Source organism: Rattus norvegicus, chromosome 10, assembly GCF_021556685.1.
Source record: "Rattus norvegicus strain SHRSP/BbbUtx chromosome 10, alternate assembly SHRSP_T2T, whole genome shotgun sequence".
Classification (NCBI taxonomy): domain Eukaryota; kingdom Metazoa; phylum Chordata; class Mammalia; order Rodentia; family Muridae; genus Rattus; species Rattus norvegicus.
In genome coordinates this window covers 85,459,090-85,468,056 of record NC_141543.1, presented here as the reverse complement: position 1 = coordinate 85,468,056, position 8,967 = coordinate 85,459,090, and positions in this window count along the sequence as shown.

The window sequence follows — 8,967 nt, the reverse complement described above, 5'->3', positions numbered from 1 at the left end:
CCCGAGCGTGTGCCGGCGCGCCCTCTGCCGTCCAGGCTGGCGAACTGCAGTTGTGGAACGCCACCTCTGCTGGGAGGAGTTGAGTTGCTAGACGTGGCAGTCCAGAGGCATCTGGAGCAGAAAGGACTGAAATTGCACTTTACACGAATTGGGTTTGCATCCGTCATGAGATCATCCCTATCCTCTGGATTAGGAGCCAACTCTGAGGGTGTCCTCCAAAATTTCTCCTAGTTCTCTTCTAAATCCGGTTACTGTTAAACTACCTCTTTCCTCTTCTGCTTCAGCCTCCAGCCGTCCTCCACCTCTGTAATCTCAGCATGAGAGGCAGAAGGATCCCCACCAGTTAGAAGCCAGCCTGGTCGACATAATGAGTTCCAGGCCATCCAGGGCTATATAGCAAGAACCTGTCTTCAGAAAATGAAGGGCCAGCCAGCAAGATGGCTCATCTGGTAAATGTGCCTCCCACCAAGACTGCCAATCCCTTGGACCCACAGAGTAAAAGATAACTGACTCCCTCAAGTTGTCCCCTGATCCCCTGATTCTTACGCCCTGGCATGCACATGTGTGTGTATACATACACACACTAAATACATACATACATACATACATACATACATATATACATACATAATTTAAAAATGAAAAGCAAGTTTCTGTTAAATGGATGAAGCATTTTTACCACTACAAATCTTATTTTGCCCCTTTTTTTGTGCAGGGGTGGGTATCTATAGATGTGTGTGGTGTCTGTGCAGGTGTGTTTGTGTGAACATGTAGGCCCTAAGTTGACACTGATTGTCTTCCCTGATCTGCTTCCCACATCCTGGGAGAAGAGACTGAGAGCATGCATACCCACCAGACTTTTATGTTGGTTTCCGGGGACCCAAGCTTTGGTCTTCATGCTTGAGTGACACGTGCCTTCTGCTGAGTCATCTCTGGGAAGAAAATCATCTATCCTCAGCCACACACACGGACTATTTTGACTTAAAGTCCTGCTTCTCTTATCTCATCCTATTACTCCTACCCCCCCCCAAAAAAACGTTTACAGTTCACACACATAATTAGCATATACAGAACTTGCCATTTAGGGGTTCCTCTCTCTCCATACTCCAGTTTGAACTGGAGGCTAGGAAGTAGTCCGATAAATTATAATATGCCATTTCCTAAGGTCTGGGTCAAATTTTTGTTATTGATTAAAGATACAGTCAAGAAGGAAGTCCAGTAGAATGAAAGTGGAGCTCTCCACAATCACCTGCAATAGAGGGGGAAGGATAAAATGGAAATCTATTAAACTTGGGCTAGAGAGATGGCTCAGCGGTTAAGAGTACTTCCAGAGGTCCTGAGTTCAAATCCCAGCAACCACATGATGGCTCACAACCATCTGTAATGAGGTCCAATGCCCTCTTCTGGTGTGTCTGAAGACAGATACAGTGTACTTATATATACAACATAAATCATAAAACAAACAAATCTATTAAACAGGCCCCACCCCCAAAGAGCATCCTCCTTGAAGAGAAAGGTAGGATGAAGCTGAATCTTCCAAAGATTTGGGAAGCTTTCCTTAGGATGATGCATTCTTCCGGCTTTGCCTTGAGGTAGACACCATGACTTCTCTTTATTCCCCCTTTGTCTTTATACAGAGTCCCTCCATAATCTGTGTCCCCTCTCCTGGGTGTAGAGAGTGGCTTTGAGACACTCTCTAATTAAAGAACCTGGCCTCCTTCCAGTGAGCTCCCTGTGAAAGGCGCTGGCACATATATGGTTTTTCCACTTGCATGAGAATCGAGGTAGAATTGGTAGCTATGGCCATGAGTGTCACAAGCATTGTAGGAGTAAAGTCCTGGCTGGCACATGCCCAGTCAAGTGAGCCGAGGACATGGCAAGGTGTCATGGCTTCTTCCTCCTCACACTCTGGTAGGAAATGGGAAAGGAGCAAACCACAAATTATTTCAAATGGGCAACCCAATCTGGAGGAGATTCTCTGTAACTAAAGGAGGGTTGTATCAGCTTATGTTACAAAAAGAGCCTTAGACATGGGCTGGAAGAAGTTGTGAAAGGCCAATAGTGGTGAAAGGGAGCCATCATGAATGACTTCTATCCCTCTTTTGGAGTTATGGATTCCCCACCCCCCCAACCCCTACCCTTACCCCCTAACCTCCACTCCTGAGACTAAGGACAGCTGCTAAGGACAGGCATCTGGCAGGGATGTCCCTGCATGGAGGCCCAGAGAAGCCTAGATTGTCTTGAAGGCAGATGCAAGAGTTTTTGAGATACCTGCTAAGGAGAGCCACTAGCAGAGGTGGGACCAGCCCAAGAGAAAGCAATATGTTGCACTCAACAAAGCTGAAAAGACTTGGAGATCTGAAAAGCATTTGACATCTGACATGGAGATCCGGAGTAAGGAGTTTGTCCAGCTGGCTTTCAGCCTTGCTTTGGCCCAGAGTTCCCTCACTATGATCCTTCTCTATGTTTTAGAACAGTAATACATGTCCTGTGCCAATGTATATTGTAAGTATGTGGTCCGTCGTTTTTTTCCCCCTAGGGAGTTGCAGTTAAGAGATTGCGCAGATCTTAGAAGAAACTTTGGATTCTGTTGAGGCTGTGATAGACTATGGGGACTTTTGAAGTTGGACTTGATGCATTTTGCATTATGTGATGGCTACAAGCCTATGAGGGCCAGGGAGTGGAATGTGGTGGTTTGAATAGGTATGGACCCATAGACTCATGTGTTGGAACGTTTGGCCCATAGGAGGTGACACTATTTGGAAGTGTGGCCTTGTAGAAGGAAATGTGTCATCGAGGGGGGGCAGTCTTTAAGGTCTCCTATGCTCAAGCTACTCCCAGTGTGGTGCACAGTCTCCCTCTGTTGCTTGCAGATCAAAATGTAGAACTCTCAACTCCTTCTCTAGCACCACTTCTGCCTGCATTGCCACCACGCTTCCTGTCAGGTGACAATGGACTAAACCTCTGAACTGTAAGCCAGCCCCAGTTAAATGTTTGCCTTTATAAGAGTGGCCGTGGTCATGGTGTCTCTTCACAGCAGTAAAAGCTTAGCTAAGACCTGTCTCTTTTCACGGTGCACGTGCGTTGAGTCAAATGCATGCCAGATTATGTACAGGCATAAGATGGTAAGTAGGGGATCACCCGTAAATTTGAAGAGACAGTTAGCCTTAGTGTGAATGCACTCAGAACCAGTCTAGCCTGGATTAGCCTATTTCCCTCAGAATGTGCTTGGCCACACACAGGAAGCACTAAGGGTTACTAGGGAGCCTGCAGATTGGAGTAACCCAACTGCTTTGTTTGGAGAGGAGTGTACAGTTAGCAGGTGGGGTCCCAGGTTGCTAAATGCATTTTTGGGAAAGAGGTGCATATGTAGGTTGTCTTAGTCACTGTTCCGTTGCTGTGAAGAGACACCATGACCAAGGCGACTCATAAAGGGGAGCATTTCATTGAGGGCTCGCTTACAGTTTCAGGGGCTTAGTCCATTATCGTCGTGGCCAGGAGTATGGTGGCATGCTTGAGCTGGAGCAGTGTCTGAGACATCCTGATTCATCGGCAGGGAGGCAGGAGGCGGGATTCGGGGATTGGGGGAGTGGAGGGGGTGGGGGGTGGGGGTGAGGATGGTGGTGGTAGGAGGGAGAGGGAGAGGGAGAGGGAGGGGAAGGGGGGAGGGAGAGAGTGGGAGAGCGCACATTGGCCTGGCACAGGCTTTTGAAACCTCAAAGTTGACCGCAGGTGACACAACAGAGTCACAACTACTCCCAACAAGGCCACACCTCCTAATTCTTTAATCCTTTCAAATAGTGCTACTCCATGCTAACTAAGCATGACTATAAGAGCCATTCTTACTCAAACCACCAGACAGTTCAAACCAATCAAGGTTCCAAGTCATTGGACAAGTAGTGCAGGCTGATCGTTGGCTGCATAGTAAGTTTGAAACCAGCCCTCTGTGTGTGTGCATGTGTAGGGTGGTGTGTGTTTGTATGTGTGTGGTCCTGTTATATTCAGGGCAGAGGAGGTGCTCAGCAGGAAAAGGCACTTGCTGCCCAAGCCTGACCGTCTGAGTTTGGTCCCAGGATTACATGTAAAGACTGAAGAAAGTCGCTGACTCCACAGAGATGTCCTCTGATCTCCACAAGTCCACCGAGTCACGCCCCTATGACACACACACCCACACAAGTAAAAGTAAAAGTAAAAGTTGCTTTTATTTCCTCAGATGAAGTGATGAGACGAGAGCTGTACGAAAGCTTTACAAATACAGCCTGGGCTGAGCCCAAAGCATTTCTATCTGGCTATCCTAGGCCTAGACCTGGAATCTTCGAACCTCCAGGGTAATCTTCTGCAAGCCCCAGACCTTGAGGACTTCAGCTTCCAGCCTCCATGTGCTAACCTAGGCCTCTAAGACTTACTGCTGAATAAGCTCACCCTCTCTAGATCTTTCTGAGCTCTGATTGGCTGATCCAATCTGGCTCCTCTCAGCTTCTCACCCGAATTGCTTTGCTTGGCCTCAAACTAACTCTGGCCACTTATTCCAATCATCTGGCTCTTTCTTATCTCTGGCTTCGCTTGCCTCTGTTGACCCGCACTGAACCTCATGGACTCCACTCTTCTGATTCCCAGTTCACTCTCTCTCTCTCTCCCTGGACTGCTCTTAAATAGCTTCGCTTTCCTGTGCTGTTCTCATGAGAGTTGGGAGTGTCCTGTCGCCGACACACTCTGTCAAACCTTTCTCTAATCCATCACTCTGTCTGCCCCTCAATTAGATGTCACTCTCAAACGTGGCTCCTTCCTTCTACAAACTAATTTTACCGTAAAAGTGTGTACTGAGGGCACATCTGCATTCTAGCCAGATCACACACTGCACACTATCTTTGGATGTGATCAGAGAAGCCATATTGATGCATTAAAATTCCTCTCTCTCTCTCTCTCTCTCTCTCTCTCTCTCTCTCTCTCTCTCTCACACACACACACACACACACACACACACACACACACACACACACACACACACACTTTAGGTATGGAAGACGGAAGAGCCAGGCAAGCACTATATTACCAAACTACACTCTTGGTCATCTACTGTTCCTTTTTAACTCAAGCTTCTTAATATTATCTGAGCGTTACAGGAGAGGGAATTGAGACTTGGAGGTCTCAACCGTTTAAATCCAGCCAAGGGAGGGAGTGCATTCTAAGGTAAGGGGCTCGCACCAGCCTGGTAAGGAGGAAGAGCTTGAGGGAGAGGTGAAATCAGGACAGACTCCTCGGAGGATGTGGCAGGGTGGTGTGTTGGGTTTTGGGGACTATGTATGACGAAAACCCTTAGAGGTGCGACCCAGGGAATCGGGTAGCAGAGAAGGACTGGCAGCAGGCACTTTCTTCTAGGAGACTGCTTTAAATCCCTTAAGTCTGGGACAGGCAGCATGGGAGACAATAAACCTATCATGTGTTGACAGCATTTCCCTTGGGAACAAAAGACTGGCCTGGTGCTGACCTCCCTGCCACAGCCAAATGTCATCTTGTACACTCACTCCTGTGTGTTCCAGGTTGTTTTGGATACTGCCAGAAAACACAGGTCCCAGCAGCCCTTGAGAAGCTGTGGTGTAGCTGTTTCTAGATTACAACCTCCCATCCCCTAGGAAAGCCTGTGGAGGTGCGGGGTATTCTAAAGGGGCTGGAGGGTGAGCTGAGAGAGACGATCACCCCATCCTGCAGGGAAGCCCTTTATGTTCAGAAAGCAAGTCCATCCTTCAGGAAGTCTCTAAAACTAACTGGATTCAGTCGGTCCCTCCTTCTCCGAGGGAACATAAGCAGTAACGCTGGCTGAGAGATGCTCTCAGTCAGACAAGCTGAGCTGCCCAGAAGCAGAAACCTACTGCACAGCCAGGAAGAAGTTGAGACCAGACCAGCATCTGGACAGTAGCTCAGACCAATTGAACCACCAGGAAGAAACTCTAGTCGAAAACATAACGTTAACTGAAATAAATCAGACACAAAAAGGCAAAGAGTTATACGTTCTGTCTTATTTCTGGAAGCTAGAGCAAAAATTGACCTGGGTATTAAGAGTTTACAGACAGGGAGGGGCGCATGGGCAGGGAAAAAGCAGATATCATATCTACTATGCTGCCTGCAGGCTGTGCAGTGCGCTCCAGGGCCCCAGCTTTCATGAGGTGCCATCCATGTTGGGGTGTTCTCTTGGGGTGCAGCTGTCTGTGAGTCACCTCTATTTCTGTAACCAACCTTTCACCCATGATTCTATAAGTAACCCCAATAAAACTCATGGCTCACCAGGGTGGACTTCGGCAGTGTCCATATTTTAGTCTATCGTTGGTTCCTTATCTGGAGCAAAAAGATGTTTGCTCATGGTTCCCCAGAAATGGTGTCCCACACGAGAAGGCAAAGATCAGGATGAACAGGACGTTAGGACTTCAAGCCAGTACTATACTAAGCTCTAAGGTCACCTTGATATGTCACTGCACTCCTCAAAGCTTCTGTTTATCCTTCTACAAAAGGGCTGCAGTAAGAACTTGAATTTTTTCCTCAGCTCCAAAAAAAAAAAAAAAAAAAAGAACTTGAATTTTTTTTTTTTTGGTTCTTTTTTTCGGAGCTGGGGACCAAACCCAGGGCCTTGCGCTTCCTAGGTAAGCGCTCTACCACTGAGCTAAATCCCCAGCCCCTTGAATTTTTTTTAACAGTCATTCCCCAGCATGCATCTATTTGAATTGATTTAGATTATATTATTAGATTTATTTATTTTCTTTTAAAAACTTATTTATATTTATTTTACACACAGATCAAAGCCCCCCTCCCGGAACCACCTTCATCCCCCTCCCCATCTCCTCAGAGATGGATACCAACATCTCCCACCCTCCACTCCCTACCCCCAGCACATCAAGTTAAAACAGGACTAAGAGCATCCTCTCCCTCTGAGGCCAGACACGGCGGTCCAGCTAGGGGAAAGGGATCCAAAGGCAGGACACAGAGTCAGAGACAGCACTCACCCACTCCAATTATTAGAGGACCCACATGAAGACCAAGCTGAGCCTCAGCTATATCCGTGCAAGGGGCCTATGTCCAGCCTCTGCATGTTCTTTGGTTGTTGGTTCAGTCTCTGTGAGCCCCAAAGGGCTCAGGTTAGTTGACTCTATAGGTCTTCTTGTGGTATCCTCGAACCCTCTGGTTGGTTCCCTTAATCCTCCCCCTCCCCACTCTTCCACAAGACTTCCTGGACTCTGCCTGGTGTTTGGCTGTGGCTCTCTGCTTCTGCCTCCATCAGCTGCTCGGTGAAGCCTCTCAGGAGACAGTTATGTTAGGCTCCTGTCCACAAGTATAGCAGAGTATCATTAATAGTGTCAGGGGTTGGCTCTCTCCCATAGGGAAGGTCTCAGGTTGGGCCAGTCATTGGCTGGCCATTCCCTCAATCTCTGCTCTATCTTTATCCCTGCACATCTTGTAGGTAGGAGAAAGGATTGAGAGTTTTCTAGGTGGGTTGATGTCCCCCTCTCGCCATTGGAAGTCCTACCTAACTACAGAAGGGGGCCTCTTCAGTCTCCATATCCCCCAGTTGCTAGGCGCCTCAGCTAGTGTCACCCCCATAGACTCCTAGGAGCTTCCTATATCCCAGAGATGTCTCCCCATCAATCTCCATTCTCTCCCAGCTTTTTCCCTCCTCAAACCCTGTCTACCGACACCTGATCCTCACCCTCATTCTCCCCACCCCCTCTCCCACTCAATTCCCTCCCTCCATCCACCTGTGATGTCTATTATATTTCTCTTTCGGGGTGAGATTCAAACACCCTCTTTTGGGCCCTCCTGGTTACTTAGCTTCTTTGGGTCTGTGGATTGTAGCATGGTTATCTTATAATTTATGGCTAATGTCCACTTAGAAGTGAATGCATATCATGAGTGTCTTTCTGGGTCGGGGTTACCTCACTCAGAATGACATTTTCTAGTTCTATCCATTTGCCTGCAAATTTGTTGATGTCCTTGGTTTCACTAGCTGAGTACTATTCCGTTGTGTAAAAATGTATATTTTCTTTATCTGTTCTTTGGTTGAGGAACATCTAGGTTGTTTCCAGTTTCTGGCTATTTCGAATTTATTTGGTTTCAGTTTTGGTTCGGTTTGGTTTTTCTTTAAGACAGGGTTTCTCTGTGAAGAGCTGACTGTCTTGGAACTCTCTCTGTAGACCAGGCTAGCCTGGAACTCACAGGGATTTGCCTGCTCCTGACTCCCCACTGCCCAGCTTCTTAGAAGTATTTTTAAAATTACTTCATGAGTTGTTGGTTTGAATTTCATGAGAACTAATCATCATGAAGAGCTGGAGAGATGGCTCAGTGGCTAAGAGCTCTGGCGGCTCACAACTCTCTATGACAGCCTCTCACAGACACACATGCAGGCAACACACCAATGCACACAAAAATGAATTACTTAATTTTTTATAAGGATTTATTTATTTTTATTATATATAAATACACTGTCACTTTCCTCAGAAGAGGACATCAGATCTCATTACAGATGGTTGAGAGCCACCATGTGGTTGCTGGGATTTGAACTGGAAGAGCAGTCAGTGCTTGAGCAGGGATTCATCTCTCTAGCCCGAATTAATTTAATTTTAAACAACATGTAAAGGAAGCTGGGCATAAGAGCACATGTCTGTAATTTTAGCACTTGGTAGGCAGATATGTGGTGAACTCAAAGCCAATCTGGGTTACATGAGGCTCTGCCCTGCCCTAAAATTTTAAAAAGCACATCGCTAGATCCTGTTTCAAAATACCAAAATGATAGTAATAAAGTTAAGTAAGGATCCTGAGAGGCAGACAATATCTTTAATTATATGGGGACCTCTCCATAATAGCCTCATGTCCTTCTAAGAGAGGCCTAGGGAAGTTGGGTATGGAAAACTGAAACGGAAAAGGCAGCTAGAGCCAAGTGACCAGAGAGTACCTGGGCCATCGAGGAATCAGCTCAGCCCT